The 17,202-nt window shown below is 51.3% G+C and overlaps 1 protein-coding gene, 2 long non-coding RNA genes and 1 pseudogene across 20 annotated transcripts in view; 3 read left to right on the plus strand and 1 right to left on the minus strand.

Annotated features, from left to right (window-relative positions):
* The window catches only part of LOC147571227 (pleckstrin homology domain-containing family M member 1-like), a 66,514-nt pseudogene extending 65,868 nt beyond the window's left edge, over positions 1-646 (plus strand).
* Positions 647-4,683: 4,037 nt separating this feature from the next.
* Positions 4,684-14,072, minus strand: LOC147571232 (uncharacterized). Of its 9 annotated transcripts, none has more exons than XR_015247605.1 (5): positions 13,953-13,969; positions 10,352-10,484; positions 8,806-9,398; positions 6,484-6,911; positions 5,898-6,372 (listed from the first exon to the last, which is right to left on the minus strand). It is a non-coding gene; the product is annotated as an uncharacterized LOC147571232 (long non-coding RNA). The 9 variants fall into 9 exon arrangements; XR_015247604.1 differs by lacking the exon at positions 13,953-13,969 and adding an exon at positions 12,404-12,536; XR_015247603.1 differs by lacking the exon at positions 13,953-13,969 and adding an exon at positions 10,673-10,804.
* On the plus strand, positions 9,398-12,779 carry LOC147571233 (uncharacterized). Of its 2 annotated transcripts, none has more exons than XR_015247613.1 (3): positions 9,398-9,558; positions 10,841-11,040; positions 12,399-12,779. It is a non-coding gene; the product is annotated as an uncharacterized LOC147571233 (long non-coding RNA). The 2 variants fall into 2 exon arrangements; XR_015247612.1 differs by lacking the exon at positions 9,398-9,558 and adding an exon at positions 10,470-10,584.
* Positions 14,071-17,202, plus strand: part of LOC147571234 (pleckstrin homology domain-containing family M member 1-like) — a 29,513-nt gene continuing 26,381 nt past the window's right edge. For 5 of the 9 annotated variants that reach the window (XM_086696518.1, XM_086696513.1, XM_086696521.1 and 2 more), the window contains exon 1: positions 14,072-14,190. The gene's annotated coding sequence lies outside the window, so the exon portion shown is untranslated. Of the gene's footprint in view, positions 14,191-15,874; positions 16,043-16,577; positions 16,761-17,202 lie in introns of all 9 variants that reach the window. The other 4 variants (XM_086696514.1, XM_086696515.1, XM_086696516.1 and 1 more) reach the window with 4 other exon arrangements.

Raw genomic sequence — 17,202 nt, forward strand, 5'->3', positions numbered from 1 at the left:
GCTAATAAGACTAGAGAAATACATTGTGAGAGGCATGGAAAATGGTACGAATCACTAATTGTCTGTGTGTGTGTTTCCTTCAAGGGGCTTCTTTGGATCTCTGCTGCGTAAGAGATGCTCAAAGGAAAGTGACAGTCAGGTAAATCTGAGGAGGATAAAGTACCGTGGCTGGAGAAGGCAGGGGAAACGGACCTAACATTGTCCTTTCTGTTTTCTAGGAGGGCTTTTTCTGGAGAAGGCGGCCACTTTGGCTTAGGGACATGTACAGACCTCTCAATGCCACACGCAAGAAAAACATGGCACAGAAGCTACACGACAAGGATTCTTCTCATTAAGATGAGATTTTCCACATGGAACTAGGGTACGTGATTGGGGAAGATTTTCTCTAAAATGAGGCAATTATGAAGAGTTGAATTGTTCCTTTCGAGAGTCAAAGCCTTGGCATTCTTCTCCTTTTCCCAGGGAGCCTGGCAAAGCCACAGCAGAGAAGGCCACAGATTCCACTACTGAAGAGCTGGGTGACGAGAGTGAGACACTATGTGAGGTTGTCACAGAGTGAACGCCGTCCTGCCTCAGGCCACCTACAAAGTTTACTTTCCGATACTCGCTTCTCAGCATTGCTTATAAAATACTTTTTCTTCTCATATTGAAATGTATAAATCCATAACCAATTCTAGCCACGTGGTAAGGAAGTAAAACGTAAACAGTTCAGAATTTATCTACAGACAACAGGGGCCACGGGCGAGAGAAGCAGGACTGAAGCCAGAGTCCCTCGTGGTAGCCAGGATTTCCGCAAGACACAAATGGGCAAAGTAGGGTGAATGGGGCGTCTTTCCCTCATTTCCCTGATACAGTCAGTCTCTGGAAACCGGACAACGTATCTTCAAGGGGCTTAGACTATTAAGTTCATTCACAGCTTATTCTGGTGCTCTCTCCCCTGGCTCACCAAATACCAGTTACTCACAACGCGCTTGACCCCCTGCCCGTAGAGGATCATCTCTTTCTGGCCCCTCCGTGAGGTCTTTGGGGTTGCCAGAGTATTTGGATCGCTGAGCCTACCTCCACTGTCGGGCTGAGGCCTGTCTGTCTTCCCAAGAGCTCAAACTCAGACACAAAATGTGTAGCGGGAAGTAGGGTGTTCCTCAACCTTACAAGCTAGTAGACAATTCCCATTGGGTTTTTGTGTTTGTTTTCTTTAAAAAAAAAAAAAGTCCCCACCCTCAGAGAGCTAGCAGGGAGATGCTGGAGGGTTAGAGTAAAGAATGTGTGAGAGCAGTAATCACCCAGGACTGCCCTGCTCAGGCCTTTATTTCAGAAAACTTATTGGTGGGGGCACTTCCTGTTCACCTGTACCACACTAGCCTCTGCTGACCCCACTGAGGGTCGGATGCGTGCGGCTGGGCTCTCTCCAGTTCAGCCCAGCACCGCACCTACCACTGCTTTCCTACCCAGCTCGGATCAGGGCTGCACGATTCCAAGAGATAATGCAGCACAACGTGCAGAAGACGCAAACATCCCTCCACTTCTGCAGAGGAGGGCGTTAACCAGTCACATTTGGGATGTTGGGAGGAGTCGGGGTGCCTGGGTGGCTCCGTCCGTTGAGCATCCGACTTTGGCTCAGGTCATGACCTCATGGTGTGGGAGTTTGAGCCCTGCATTGGGCTCTCTGCTGTCAGCACAGAGCCCACTTCAGATCCTCCGTCTCCCTTTCTCTCTGTCCCTCCCCCCAGCTCACACACTGTCTCTCAAAAATAGATAAACATTAAAAATAATGAAGTCATCTATACTTTCTGAGTAAATGAATGACAGATTTTAGAAAAAGGACGTCGAGTCAAAATACAGTAGTGAATAAAAGAAATCCTGAATGAACAAGGTTTGATCATCTCTTTTCTTAATGTCTGTTTATTTTGAAAGAGAGCAAGGGGGGAGGGGCAGAGAGAGAGGGAGAGAAAGAGCCCCAAGCGGGCTCCGTGCTCAGTGTGGAACCCGATGCGAGGGACTCGATCTTACGACCGTGAGATCACAGCCTGAGCTGAAATCAAGAGTCGGATGCTTAACCGACTGAGCCACCCAGGCGCCCCTGACAATCTCTTTACATGCCCCCAAATAAATGCTGGTGGCTTAGCGATAGGTGATGGAATATGGCACCAACCGCTGGCCACCAACAGAGTCCCTCGAGGGGACAGTAGGACTGGGGCACAGCCCAGCAGATTTGGCAGGGTTGGTAGGAACGGTTCCAAGCGGAGTGATTGGCCCATCAGTGCCTCTTCGGCTCTATTAGTTTGCTGCTGCTGGGCAAGGACACCTGTTCTCCGGGTGCCTGCTCCCGTTCCCCCAGCGTTTTAGTGAGAATGGCCCCCAAGTGTCTGTCTCGGTGTGGTGACTTCAGTGAGCCAACAAATAACTGTGTTGAAAGCACAAGACTAGAGAGTAACAGTAATCGGAAGCAGCGGCAGCAGCTAGTTCACTATTTGCTTACTTGGTGTCAAGGCCTGGGTTGGGCGTGTTGCAGTCTTAATTTCGCCCAACAGTCCGTGAAAACATACTTTATTATCCCCATCTGGCAGATAAGGGGACAGGGCTTAAAGGATGTAGGTAACCTGTTCAGGTGCCCAAAGCCGCAAATCCAAAACTGCCAGGTAGGGGTTTAATCCAGGCCTGTTAACTCCAAAGCCTGCTGACGGTTATACTGCCCTGCTGCAGGGTGCAGGGGTACAGAGACGTCTAAGCCATGGTTACCATCAAAGAATCAATAATTAGAACGATGAGGATGGTGGCAGCTACTGTTTGTTGAGCACCTGCTTTGAGCCAGGCGCAGTACCAGGCCCTGTAGTCACTCTTAGGTCACAAGGGCAGAAACTCCTCATGCCAGCCCAAACTCCTTAATGAGCTGGGTGGAGCGGGGGCTGGTGGTGACTTTTTGAATAAGAGAGGTGGACACAGAGACAGAGCTGACGAGAAACCAAGAAGACCCATCTGTGCATCGTTGGGCTTCCCAAAGTGTGGGCCGGGATTCCAGGCAACTCCATTCTCCTATTTTGGAATATTTCCATTAGCGCAAATGTGGTTCATAGAGTGAAGCTTAGAAAATGTTGTTTCTGTAACACTACCTCAAATTTGCACAATACTTATTAGTCTCAAATGCTACCCTGCCATATTTTAATTTTTTTTTTAATTTTTTTTTCAACGTTTATTTATTTTTGGGACAGAGAGAGACAGAGCATGAACGGGGGAGGGGCAGAGAGAGGGAGACACAGAATCGGAAACAGGCTCCAGGCTCTGAGCCATCAGCCCAGAGCCCGACGCAGGGCTCGAACTCACGGACCGCGAGATCGTGACCTGGCTGAAGTCGGACGCCCAACCGACTGCGCCACCCAGGCGCCCCTCTTTTAATTTTTTTAATGTTTATTTTTGAGAGAAAGAGAGAGCGTGCGGGCAGAGAGAGAGGGAGACACAGATTGTGAAGCAGGCTCCAGGCTCTGAGCTGTCAGCACAGAGCCCGATGCGGGGCTCGAACCCATGAACCACGAGATTATGACCCTCTCTGCCACTCCTCCACTCGCACTCTATGTCTCTGTCTCTTGCTCTCTCCAAAATAAACATTTAAAAAAATTTTTTTAAAACAACAATAAGCATTTATTCCTCAAAAAACATCTTTTTTAATGTTTATTTTGAAGAGAGAACAAGAGAGAGAGTACAAGCAGGGGAGGGGCAGAGAGGGAGACATAGGATCTGAAGCAGGCTCCAGGCTCTGAGCTGTCAGCACAGAGCCCAATGCGGGGCCCGAAGCCATGAATGGTGAGACCATGACCTGAGCCAAAGTCAGACAGACGCTCAACCAACTGAGCCACCCAGGCTCCCCATTCCTCAAAAGTTTTGAGTCAAATTTTTGGGAATAGCTTGGGCACTTCTGCCCCTGGGTCTTTGGTGAGATTCTCAAGATACCACAGGGCTGCAGTCACCTGAAGGCTTGACTGAGTCGGAAGGGTCCACTTCCAAGGTGGTTCACTCACTTAACATGGCTGTCAAGGGGGTTGGAGGGAGGCCTCAGATCCTTGCCATATGAGCCTGCCCACATGCTGTTTGACTGAATGTCCTCACAGCATGATGGCTGGGTACCTCCAGAGTGAGTGAGCTGAGAAAGAGAGACAGAAATGACAGAAGGTAGCCTTCCTATGACCTCACCTCAGATGGCACAGAGCAGCATTTAGCAGTGACTTAGTCACTAAATCCAGTTCCCATTCAAGGGGTGGGAATTTAGACCCCAACTTTTAAAGAGAGAAGAGTCGGGGTGCCTGGGTGGCTCAGTTGGTTAAGCGTCTGGCTTCAACTCAGGTCACGATCTCGCGGTCCATGAGTTCGAGCCCTGCGTCAGGCTCTGGGCTGATGGCTCAGAGCCCGGAGCCTGCTTCGGATTCTGTGTCTCCCTCTCTCTCTGCCCCTCCCCCGTTCATGCTCTGTCTCTGTCTCAAAAATAAATAAACGTTAAAAAAAAATTAAAGAGAAGAGTCAGAATTTGTGAACATATTTTATTTTTTATTTTTTTCCAGCACTCATTCAGTAGATCTTTATATTTTTTCAATATATGAAATTTATTGTCAAATTGGTTTCCATACAACACCCAGTGCTCATCCCAAAAGGTGCCCTCCTCGATACCCATCACCCACCCTCCCCTCCCTCCCACCCCCCGTCAACCCTCAGTTTTGTGAACATATTTTAAAACTACCATAGCCAGGAAAACAAACCATTCTAGATATTTCAAACACACACACACGCAAAGGTTATACAAGCAATTGGTGCTCACCACTGGTGGGGCTCGCGGTGGTGAAGGTCAGGGCCAGGGGGGAATCGCACCACTAGCTCTCAGGTTACTTTACCACAGTTGCTTTCCATAGATTCAAAGTTGCTGCTGCCACTCAGTCAGGAAACTTCGGGAAGCCCCTGCTGGGGTCACTACAGCCCCATGGCCCCAAGCCTGACTGGTGGGGAGTATGGACTCCAACATTCAGCCTGCATGTCTGCTGCTGCAGAGGAGAAAAGCATGGCTTCCGCCTCCTTCCCGCCTTCTAAATCTCACACAGGTACGCTTTATTGGCAGAATTCTGCTGCCGAGGGAATCTGTGAACTATGGTTCGTGGGTTTCCAGGACCTGCAAAGAAGGGGCTAGAAATGGGTGTCAAGAGCCAACCAACATTATCCAGCAAACCCCTCCTGATGGGTGGGTGTTCAAAGGCTTTGTAAAAGGGGGGTGGTGTCCACATGGAGTAACCTGGTGGTCGTGTTTCTAAGTCAGAAACCCTGAAAGGTGTCATTCTAGCTGGGCAGCAGGTGAGGTGCTGGATGCTGACGACATACACTCATCCCCAGAGGTGACTGGAGAAGCGCCTGGAGTTGATTCTTAGTTTCATCTCTGGAACGTTCTCACTGGAATTAAAGCTGGATGGACTATTGGCAATGCGGTATCTGAGAAAACATAGCCCCCATTCAAAAGGGCTGCCAGAGAAAAGATCTCCACAGGGAAACATGATTTCTCAAAATATAGCCTTTGGACCTCTATACGCAAACATCCCTGGGATGCTTACTTAAAAAGCTGATCCTGAAAATAATTTAATTTCAAAGGCTGTTGGGGCACCTGGCTGGTTCAGTCAGTTGAGCGACCGACTTCGGCTCAGGTCATGATCTCACGGTTCTTGGGTTTGAGCCCCACGTCGGGCTCTGTGCTGACAGCTCGGAGCCTGGAGCCCGCTTTGGAGTCTGTGTCTTCCTCGCTCTCTGCCCCTCCCCCACCCCCCTGCTTGCACCCTGCCTCTCTCTCAAAACAAAATATTAAAAAAAAAAAATTAAAAGGCTGATCCCGCACACCTCCCCTGATGAAGATAAACAAAAGCAGACACTACTTAAAGTAATCCAGACAGAGTTCAGTCAGTAACATAGTATTGCAGTGCCGTAGGGGAAAGGGTTCATCGTGAGCAGGCACCCAACTGGGAGTATTACAGAGGTGATGGGGTATTTCACAGGGAGAATGAGGGACTAGGGAAGGGAATGAGTGGGGGCTCTATAATCAGAAGTGAAAGATGACAAAAAGCAGGAAGGGACGCTGGCCCATAGGAGACCCATCTGGCTTTGCTGACACTTCTCAGAGTTAAGCTCCTGCCCTCTCACAGAAGCTGGGAGACAGGGGCCCGATCTTCAGGCGTCGGCTGGACTAAGCAGCCAATCCTTTAGACAGCCGGGAGTTTTGCAGGCAGGCACTTTAAGGGAGGCTAGAGTCCTACTAGGGATGCGGCCACGAGCTGCCAGCAACCATGCCCGTGGTTGTTCAAGTCTTCACAGGCCAAGCAAGGTTGAATCAAGAAGAGGGCTCGGAGGAGCCTGGCGAGCATTTGGAGAAAGAATCTGTCACCCTCCGAACCCACATGCCCACCCCTCCTGAGCCCATCCCCCAAACAGAGGGACCACTTCGACAGGCCTTTTTATGCTCACCAAACTACTGAAGTAGGACAAGGCGGACGGGGAGGTGGGGGAAGCAGAGGTTCTCCGGCTTCTTCAGGGCTGGAGGTCAGCAGGGATCTGCGAGCGGGAGACGAAGGGCAGAGCAGATTGAGGATGACCAGGAGGCTCCACTGGATTCTTAACCTGGGAGTCCCGACTGGTCATGCTGGCGGGCTCCTGCCCCCACGGAGGTCAGGGCCTCTCAGTCCTGAGGAGCACCAGGCACGACCAGCTCTGGCTCCTGTGGTCCTGGTGGGGGTATGTTGTTGAGACCTGGGGGATGGCGTGGAGCACCAGCTGGGGGGCGGGAGCACACTCATTCAAGAAGAAGAAAAGTCCCGAGGCCCGAAGCAGAGGCAGGAATGGTGCTTAGGCTGCCTGTGTTCCAGGGCAGTGGCAGAGAGCGGTCTGGCGCCACCCTGTGGAGGAAATGAAGATTTCAACAGTACAAAGGCCTCATCTGGATGAGGGCTACACCCCAGGGTGGTAGAGCAGGAAAACAGAAGGAGCCTGGCTCCCTGACATAAGAGCCACCGAACCAGCCCCAGATCCAGTACTTAACCGGATTATCATATGAGAGATCAAGAAGCTGCTTCTTAAAAAAATTTCTTTTCAATGTTGACTCATTTTTGAGAGACAGAGACAGAGCATGAGCGGGGGAGGGGCAGAGAGAGAGGGAGACACAGAATGTGAAGCAGGCTCCAGGCTCCGAGCCGTCCGCACACAGCCCGACCCAGGGCTCGAACCCATGAACGGCAAGATCATGACCTGAGCCGAAGTCAGACACCTGACCGACTGAGCCACCCGGGTGCCCCCAAGAAGCTGTTTTTTTTTTTTTTCAACGTTTATTTATTTTTGGGACAGAGAGAGACAGAGCATGAACGGGGGAGGGGCAGAGAGAGAGGGAGACACAGAATCGGAAACAGGCTCCAGGCTCCAGGCTCTGAGCCATCAGCCCAGAGCCCGACGCGGGGCTCGAACTCACGGACCGCGAGATCGTGACCTGGCTGAAGTCGGACGCTTAACCGACTGCGCCACCCAGGCGCCCCAAGCTGTTTTTTAATTTAACCCACTGTTGGGGCGCCTGGATGGCTCAGTCGGTTAGGTGTCCGACTTCAGCTCAGGTCAGGATCTCACCGTTTGTGGGTTCAAGCCCCACATCGGGCTCTGTGCTGACAGCTCAGAGCCTGGAGCCCGCTTCGGACTCTGTGTCTCCCTCTCTCTCTGCCCTTCCCCCACTCAATCTCTGTCTCTATCTCAAAAAGAAATAAACACTTAAAACCAAAAAGAATTAAAGGGCGCCTGGGTGGCTCAGTCGGTTAAGCATCCAACTTCAGCTCAGGTCATGATCTCGCGGTTCGTGAGTTTGAGTCCCACGTCGGGTTCTGTGCTGTCAGCCTGTCAGCGCAGAGCCCGCTTTGGATCCTCTGCCCCACTCTCTCTGCCCCTCCCCCGCCTGCACTCCCCCCCCCCCCGAAAAAAAGGATTAAAAAAAAAAGAATTAAAAAAAATTCACTTAACCCACTGTTGTGTCGGGTCTCTACTGCAGCAGCTGAACCTGTACGTAACCTGATAACGGAGGGAGTCCATGTATCTGTTATCTTTTGCCACAACAGTGCTAACTAATAAACCATCCTCAAAACTCAGGAGGCTGGGAAACCGATTCTCACAGGTTGGCCGTTACCGCTGTACTTTAATGCCCTGCTGGCTGGATCGGCTCGGCTTCTCGCTGCTGGTCCTGTCTCCCTGCGTTGCTGCCGGGACCCAGGCTGAAGAGGCAGCGGCTACCCAAGAGAAGCGGAAGAGAGCAAGCACTCTTGCTCTCTTTGAGCCTAAGCACGGAACCAGCCCCAAGCCCCAAGCCAGGGATGGGAAAGTACACTGTGGCCACGAGGAGACACAGCAGGAGCGGGGATGCGGGGAGGGCCCATAATTCTCTCTCCCAGAATGTGACAGAGTCGTGGGTTAGAGGCTACGACACGGTGGCCCTGCTCTTCTAGGCGTCACCTACGAATGGCGCGGAGTGAAAGATAGCGTCCGTCCATGTGAAGACTCAACCGCAGTTCTCTGTTAGGTCAGGAGCCCTGACAAGACAAGAATCACATCTCCTTCCTCTTCCCAACGCCTAGTGCCAGACCCTGCCCTCAGGGCTGACTCGGGGATATTACTGGGTGAATCTGAGACCATTTCTTCACTCTCTGCATAGGATTCCTTATGTAATACAGACTGACCTCCTAAAGGTCAGCACACAGTGCTATGTGTTTGCCCCCAAAGCTGCAAAGGGACCGTGCCATTGGGAACTGAGATGTGTACCTAGGTCTGTCTACACCGCATCCTGGATCCACTGCCTCCCAGAGGGACCTCCAGAAGAAAGGACTTCTACAAGTTTAATATCGCAGACTCCACACTCCAAAGGAGAACCGCTTGAAGAGAGCCATGGTTGACGCTAAGGAATGCCACCATCACCACAGAATTCCAGGCACCGGGCATGTGGGTAGAAAGTATATTTTAGGGCAGTGACTCATGGTAAGTCGTTTCCTCCAGACCCTAAAACGGACTATTCCACGTCAAGCTGTCTCAGGCTCAGGCTGATAACAGGGCAGCCACAGGGGACCTAATGGGAGCTGCGTTGTCACGGTCCAAGTCTGTACACACCGCTTGTATAACCTGCCCAAGTTCGCAAAGACAATGTATCAGTCGCCGCTCTTTATGCTCCAAGTGAAAGAAATCCAACTAAAATATGCTTAAACCAAAAATGTCATACAGTGTATCGGCTCACATAACCGGGAAGCCTAAGATCTTAAAGCTGGCCGCATCTAGCGCTCAAACGTCATTCTCTCCGCAGCTGTCCCTCAGTTGTGCTTTCCTCCATGATGGCTTCAGGCTTCAGGATGCATGCCCCAAGACTGCAAAGATAGTCGTTAGTAACTCCAACTCTCCACTGAGGTTGAGCAAGCCTCATAAAGGAAAGCCAGTCTTCAAAAAGCCTCTGATTGGTCTGCTTGGACCCTGTATCTGGTAGGAGGAGACCCTGATTGGCCAGCCATGGCCACGTGCACCTGCAAGGTGGGCCTTAAACCAGTACTTAAGTCTCTGCTAGGGCACAGGAACTGAATAGAAAGTCAAGAGAGGGGTTGTCTCACGGCAAGTTGAGGGGGTGAGGTGACAAATGGAAGACCAGACATTGAGGCTAGATTGAACTAACCCTAAGCCTGAACTTTGAACAGGCTTTCACACGTTCATAGATGCTATTGTGAGTAAAACACAAATTCACTTAAGAGCAGGAGTGCCTTCATAGTAACTTTTGGTCTTTCTGTATTTTTTGTCCCAATTAATAGATATCGAAAGGATACCTACGATCACGAGCAGGTCCAAAGACCATTCTATTTTTTAATATTAGAAAGGGATTCTTAACTGCAGATTAAGAGAGAGAGTGAAGAAAGCAAGAAGAGAAGGGAGCCAGGAAAAGCCCAGCCCAGGAAGCAGCGAAGGAAGGTTCCAGGACAGCAGCGTAGGACAGGTCAAGGAGGTAGCCGAGGGGAATGGCACTAACTGTCATGCCAGAGCACTGGAGCGGAGTGGAGGAGTGATCGTGGCGGGCAGCACAGAAAGAGAAGGAGAAGAAATTAAACCCCGGGGGGTCGGGGGACAGAAACGAGTGCCATCGGACTACATGAGTAAGCTCTGCGGTGAACAATACTTGCCTAGTCACAATTCTGCAACCACTGTCACTCGTGGGGCAAGAGTGACAAAAGTAAACCCCAAGAATGGAATGGGTGGGGGGTGTTAAAGACCTAACTCCTTGCCTGTGTTGCCAGGACGTCCACAGACAGTGTCTAAAATGCATGAATCAGAGCACCTGGGTGGCTCAGTCGGTTGAGCGTCTGACGTCAGCTCAGGTCACGATTTCACGGTTCGTGGGTTCGAGCCCCGCATCGGGCTTTGTGTTGACGGTGCAGAGCCTGCTTGGGATTCTCTCTCTCCTTCTCTCTCTTTCAAAAAAAAAATTTTTTTTTAAATCTTTTAAATGGAAGAATTAAGAGCTAGAAACACAAGACAGGTGGAGATAAGCACCCGAAGACCCAGCGAGAGGTAAGGAGGACCGAGGACTGGTGAGCTGGCCCAGGAGGGTGGGGATGGTCGAGGCAAGAGGCTGCTGCGGGTCATTCTGTTTCCTCACCATTTCATTTCGTACTATTTGAACTGTAAACTACGTGTGATAACATTTGGGAGGCTTACAGAGTCCATTCTTTTGTCAACTGCACCTCAAAGCTGTATTTGTGTCCAACTTCATTGAGATAGAATTGACAAATCATTTTTATGAACCCTTTAAATCCGTTTCTTCAAGGAGAGTGGGAGGAACCAGCTTCCTGCAACAGAAGCCATGAGAACATTACCTATTCCGGTTTCAAAAGAAATGGTGGCATTAGTCCTACTTAGATGATTTCGGTCAGAGACCAAGTAAGGATACATCTGGGGTTCCAACAAGAGAGGCTCTCACTCCAGTGCTCAAAGACCAGTTAGAAAACGGAGATCTGACTGGACTGGGTAGGTACAAATTAGCCAAAACTGTAATAATAATAATAATAATAATAATAATAATAATAATATAGCTAGTTATCCTCAAGTGCTTACTTCAGACCAGAAACCGTCCTGAGGATATTATCTTCTTTAATCCTCACGGCAACTGATATTTTCCCCAATTTACAGATGAGGAACTGAGGCTCAGATAGTTTGGGGAACTTCCCGGAAGTCACACACTCTGGCCCCTCTGCCTGAGGCGAAGGGGCCTCAGAGTGTTGTGATTTACTTCTCTTTTCTAACCACCAATCAAACTTAGAAGTTTCTATCTCTGGTGCCATCTCGAGGGGCCTATGAAAACCACTGACTGTGGCAGTGGTCTCAGGCCCACACTTGCTGGGTTGTGCTGGGCCCCGCGCTGTCTTAGGGAAGGCCTAGAAAACGGTATGGGGTAGAGCCGGTATTCAAACCTAAGCATTCCTGGCTCCAAAGCCCACTTGCTCGGCCACTGAATTATGCTAGTTCTCCAGCTAGAATCAGAGCTGGGTGAGGATCCCACCCGTAGTAATTATGAGTTGTATGGCCTTGGGCCCCCAAGTTCCTTAACCTCTCTTAAGCCTGTTTTATCATCTATGCCATGGGCATAACAATGGTGCTTACCTTCAGGGTGGTTGCTAAGGATAAATCAAAATTCCTATCTGGCAACTAGGAGCCTCTGTTTTCCACACCTGTTAAATCCCTTGCCCTTCAGCTCCTAGGTTAAAGAGAGATCCTCACATTTTCTCACCCTTCAGATCCACGGGTGGGAGGGCAAGAGACAGAAAAGGTCTGGGCCAAGGCTAAATGCTTGGGCCTCATCCCAGAGTGACTCTCCAGGGCAGGGGCGGGGTTCAGGAATCGACACCTTAGACCCCCGAGAAGTTCAGATGCCTGCAGTTCTCCTGCCTGGCTTTGAATGACTATGCCTAGTGCTTGACTCTGACAGACCAGTGCCTTTGTGAGCGTCTGAGCCCTTCCTGCGCTGGCCTCCAGCTCTGTCTGTGCCTCCTCCCTTTCCCCATTGCCCAATCTGTCTTTATCTCCCCCTTCCATTCTGATCCCCCTCCTCTTACTCTGGCCTTACTTCCTAGCTTCCTCTCCACCTCTCCGTGCACCCTCCCCTGAGCTCAGTCTGCATTCCTACCCACCAGCCGTTTCTCTACCAGTCTCTTCGCCGGCATCGGCATCGCCCTTTCCTGTGTCCACCCGGAAGGCTCAGATAAAAGGTGCTTCCGCCAGGATAACCTTCCAGGCCTCTTCTCTGGCACCATGGCACTTTGCATGTACCTTTATTATTGCTCAAATAACAGGGTAATGGGAGATTTTTTTTTTTTTTCCGGCCTCAGACTACCTGGTGGACTCGTGGCCCATGAATGGTGGAAACGTGCGCCAGAGTAAGATGGAGAGAGGAAGACAAGCCCGTCGACTTTGCAGAGGGGCCGAGAGGCCTGAGAAGTAAGAGAAGACCAGGAGACGGGGGCTCCTGAAAAGATAGACAAGAGATTACCATGCGGGGTTCCCACAGCTTTTGCAGACAGCGGCTGCGTACAAATTCATTGGAAGAACTGAGGAATGTTGCTGGCTCCATCTGGGGGAGGGCATGCTTGTATCAAGACACTGATGCTCTTGATGTGCTATAATTATAACCAGAAACACTATCCTTTTGCCCAGGAAGCTGGATTTCCTAGTAAATTCCTTACTTTCCAAGTTGTTTAATGCTAAGATAATGCTTTGCTTCTGTGTCCTTATTTATTTATTTTTAATGTTTATTTACTTTTGAGAGGGAGAGCACATGCGAGGGAGGGGCAGAGAGACAGAGAGAGAGAGAGAGAGAGAGAGAGAATCCCAAGCAGGCTCTGCACGGTCAGCGCAGAGCCCAATGCAGGGCTGGAACTCACAACTGTGAGATTGTGACCTGAGCCGAAGTCAGACACTTAACCGACCGAGCCACCCCGGCATCCCTCCGTGTCCTTATTTCTAACTTTCTGTTCAACTGTTAACCATACTAAATGTACTCAGATTCATCTAGTCTAAAATCGAGGAGAGGTGGTTCTCGCTCCTAGAGAGAGAATTATTGAAGGGGCAACCCGCACACACTCAGGTGCCACATCTTCAACAGCTGGTTTTATAAATGGAAACAGGCACTGGGACCCCTTCTTCTCCCCTTCCCAGAAAGGCTGATGGAGAGCCTGGCCCAGATCAGTGGAGCTTTCTTCCAAGAACTGTCCCGTTCCCAGACCAGCCCTGTAGACACCCCCAAAGTCCCCCTGAACCTGCAGATAGCAGTACCTCTCCACCCCACTACTCACCCCACACTCAGGCCCTAAGATCCCATTTGACCTAAGCCTGCAGGTATGAAGTGTCCAAAGCACAAGACATCTCTCCCCACCCCCACCAACACACACTCTTGACCTTCTGTTCCGAGTCCATGTGAAAGAGAAATATCAACTCTACCAAGTAAAGGAAACAAACAACTTGCTGGCTAGATGAGAATAACCAGAACCTTAAGCTTCATGCCTGGGGGCTGACGGGTACCTAAAGGTGCTCCCTTGGTGACAGCGGTGATCAAAACCTGTATGCTTTTCCTGAGAACCACCAGGCGGGAAGCACCTACTGCACTGATGCCCTCAGGGAGGCAAAACTAGGGTAGACGTTATTGGTCCGATTTTACAAGTGGGAACCTTCCGGGCAGGAGGCCAACAGACAGCCTCAATGGTAGATAGTGCTGTGCCCAGGCAAGGTCATGAACCCAGAAGGCGGCCGGGATCTAGTGAGACGCAGACACTTCTGGGGGCGGGCAGTAGGACACGTTCCGCCCGACACTGGTGGGCTACCCCGGTGGCCTCGCCTCTTCGTGCGCATCTCGGGTCGCAGAGTCCCCAGCCTCCCAGATCACTCACCTGCTCCGGGGCTGGTGACTTGGGCTTTCCCGAGCGGTGGCCCCGCCCCGAGGCTCCGCCGGCCCTGCGATTGGCTCCGCGGTCCGGGGGCGGGGCCGGACGCCGAACCAACGTGATGGCGTCCGGCGCCGCGAGCGCCGTTTCCTGTTGTCGCTGGCCGGGAGGCCGCAGCGCCTGGTCGGAGGCTTAGGGGCTGCCGTGGCCAGGAGTGCCCCGCGCCCCGTCCCCGCTCCCTCTGGTGAGTTAGGGGTCAGAGGGCGAGGAGGGTGAGAAGGGACGGCGGGGCCGAGACGAGAACGGGCGATGGGTCACCAGCCCTGTCCGTGATCGCAAACCCTTGGTTGCTTTGAAACTGTCCTGCTTCAGAGCCTTTTCCCTTCCCCGCCTGAGCCCCGCACCCTACCCCACTCGGACCCGAGCCTTCAGCCCAAACAGCCAGTGCTGACCCGTCCCCTTCCTCTTCTTCACCCGTGACCCGAGCCCAGCCCTTACCCTCACCCCTTCACCACTGGTCTTGCGTAAGTGCAGCCACACTCGACCCCACGGCAGCCCACTTCCAACCCCTAGGACAGCCACTTCCCTCCGCCTCCCTCTGACGCATCTCATTCTCACCCCTCAACCCCTTTGGCGATCCCAGTGCTCCACGCAGACCTCCTCGAACCCCCCCTCCCCCCTCCCCGTCTTTTTGGCTTACCCCTTTTCAGGCTCAGCTTTCTTATCCCAGCCCCCCTGCTCAGCCCCCCAAGGTCTGCTCAGCCAAAACACCCACCTCCCCCCACTCATTTAATACCTACCACCACAGTAGATGCCCTATTGCGCTTACCCCCCTCTTCTTGATAACTCTGATCTCAGCCCTATCTCAAGTCTTGTATGTATCTTCTTGTCCTCGCCCACTCAACCCCTAACTTCCAAGCCCACCCCGTACTTTCTTTCCATCCCCAGCCAGCCTGAGGACACTTCATTCCTGAGTCTTTGCTAAACCACCCCCCAACTCTTGCTGCCCTAGTTCCCACCACCCCTACCCAATCTTGTTAGACTGACGTCTTCCTATCCCCGTTTCAACTCTTCATCCCAACTCTGCGCCCATTCTTCCCTTGATGTGGTCCCCATTTGATCTGAGAACCTAGTGCAGTCCCCTGCCGACCCCACCTGCTTTCTCAGAGCCAGGCACTTGCCGAACACCTCAATTGATGCAGGGCCTCAGATGGTAAGTAAGTGTGGAGGAGTAGAGATCCTTCTCCCGTGGGTCAAGTGCTTTTCCTGGATGTCAGGTCCCCTGTAGCTGTCCTTAAGGATTGTGTTCCTGGCATCCATATTACATCACTCGCGTTGGCTGCTGGAATGGTAGGTATCATCCAAATACCTGGAAGGTGAGGGACAGCTACTCATTCAGCTGGGGCAGTGGGAGCTTATCACTTCCTTTTGGGTGATGATCTGGAGAAACTCCAGGGGTTCCACTGTGTGGGGTTGGCTGTGGTCACAGAATCATGTCCATGTGTATTGCCCTGCCGCTTAGAAAGGACCCTCACCCAGTGCCCCTCCTGGCCAGAACTGGTTGTAGATTAGTCCCGCTACCGAATGTGCCAGAGGTGACGTTACATGTTGTGAAGAGTAGAGATGAGTGGATCCTGGGGACGCCGAGGCCTCCGTGGAGGCTGTTGAATTGCTTCCTCTTTTGGCAGGTGCTGGAGCATTGAGTTTTGACCATTTTGATTACCCATGAACACAGAGAGTCAAGTTATCTCAGAGTAGCTAGACATTCTTGAGGCACCCAGGCTCCATTGTTAACATTTATAATCTCCTGGGATTTGGGGGTGCACCTCCCCTCTAAGTTCTGGTGACCAAACTCCGAAGGATTGGCCATTTGACAGCCATTGTAAAGGACCCCAAAGAAGACCCATTGTCTTTGCTTGCATTTGTAGTCTCACGCCTTCGAGAATCGGATGGCCTTTGACCTTCAATGTCCCCTTCCGTGAAGGTGTGATCTCTGAAGGGTTTCAGCCTGTTGGCAGCTTGGTGTAATGGAAGGAGTTCCACAGTGACCCCACCACTGAAAAGTTGTATACCTCAACCTCTTACGGTCTGCAACGGTCTGAGCCTTTTTATTTTACTCATCTGTTCATTCAGCAAGTATTTCTTGAGCACCACCCTGTGCCGTGCACTGTTTGAAGCATTAGAAATACAATGGTGAATGAGTCAGGCAAAGGTCCTGCTTTCATTCACTCAGAGTTTGGTCCTTGCCAGAATCTTAAGGGACCTGGGACAAGAATATGGGAGAGATGGGTGTTGTTGGATGGAAGGAGGGAGGGAGGAAAGAAAGATACCCAGTGTTCCTAGACTTCACATTTCTGGCCTCCCCCACTAGCCTTTGGACTGGGAATCACGAGCTAGAAGTTGCTTGCCCTCCAGCTGATATTCAGTTGCTTTGCTGCCCTACCCCCCCCCCCCCACACACCCATCCCACCCCCCACAGGGCTCTTGTCTAGAAATCCGACTTTCTTCAGGTAGAAGGAGGTGCTGTTTACTCAGCACTCACATGTCTGAAGTATCCGCTGTCTTTCTGAATCAGAAGATAACTTTGTCATTTGTTTCCAACTGAAAACCCTGACTCATCACCTGGTAGAGCAGCTGGAGGGCTTAAACACCGGCCTGTTGTCGTGCATAGCCAGGTGCAGGATCGGAGTCAGGCCGTAGAGACGAGGCTGTCGCGGATGGCGGGGAAGTCTCTCAGAAGAGGAGGTTGCTGTTTACTGATGAACGGAGTGTTTCGAAAGTGGTGAAGCCAGGTTATCCATTTCTTCTTTTAATGTAAGTCTCATCTGAGTCCTTCTCCTCTTTTCGTTCTTCCTTAGTCTCCTGAGGAAGTGAAATTGGATGTTTATAGAAGGCCAGGCAGTATCACGAAGAGAATCAACCACAACGATTCCTTCCTGTGTGTTGGAACGTTTGAGGAGGGACAGCTCGGAAACCTGGCTGCCATGGAAAGGACCTGTGGTCAGCTAGGTGGGGCCACAGATCTGATGGGCAAGATTGTTTCTTGTCAGTGTTAGGCCTTCTTTGATAAGGTGGAGCTTCTGAAGAGTCTGTGAATAATAAGTTTGCCTGAAACTCTTTGAACCAAGGACCTGGGACAGTATGAACTGGCGAAAGGCACAGAGCTTGGAATGAGAAAATTCTGTCCCTCACCTGAGGCGTGTTTCTACTGAGCCTCAGTTTTCTCTTCTGTGAATGAGGGATAATCATCCTTCTC

This window comes from Puma concolor, unplaced genomic scaffold, assembly GCF_028749965.1.
Source record: "Puma concolor isolate L17-30 unplaced genomic scaffold, mPumCon1.1.hap2 unalloc_scaffold_39, whole genome shotgun sequence".
NCBI classification, from domain to species: Eukaryota; Metazoa; Chordata; class Mammalia; order Carnivora; family Felidae; genus Puma; species Puma concolor.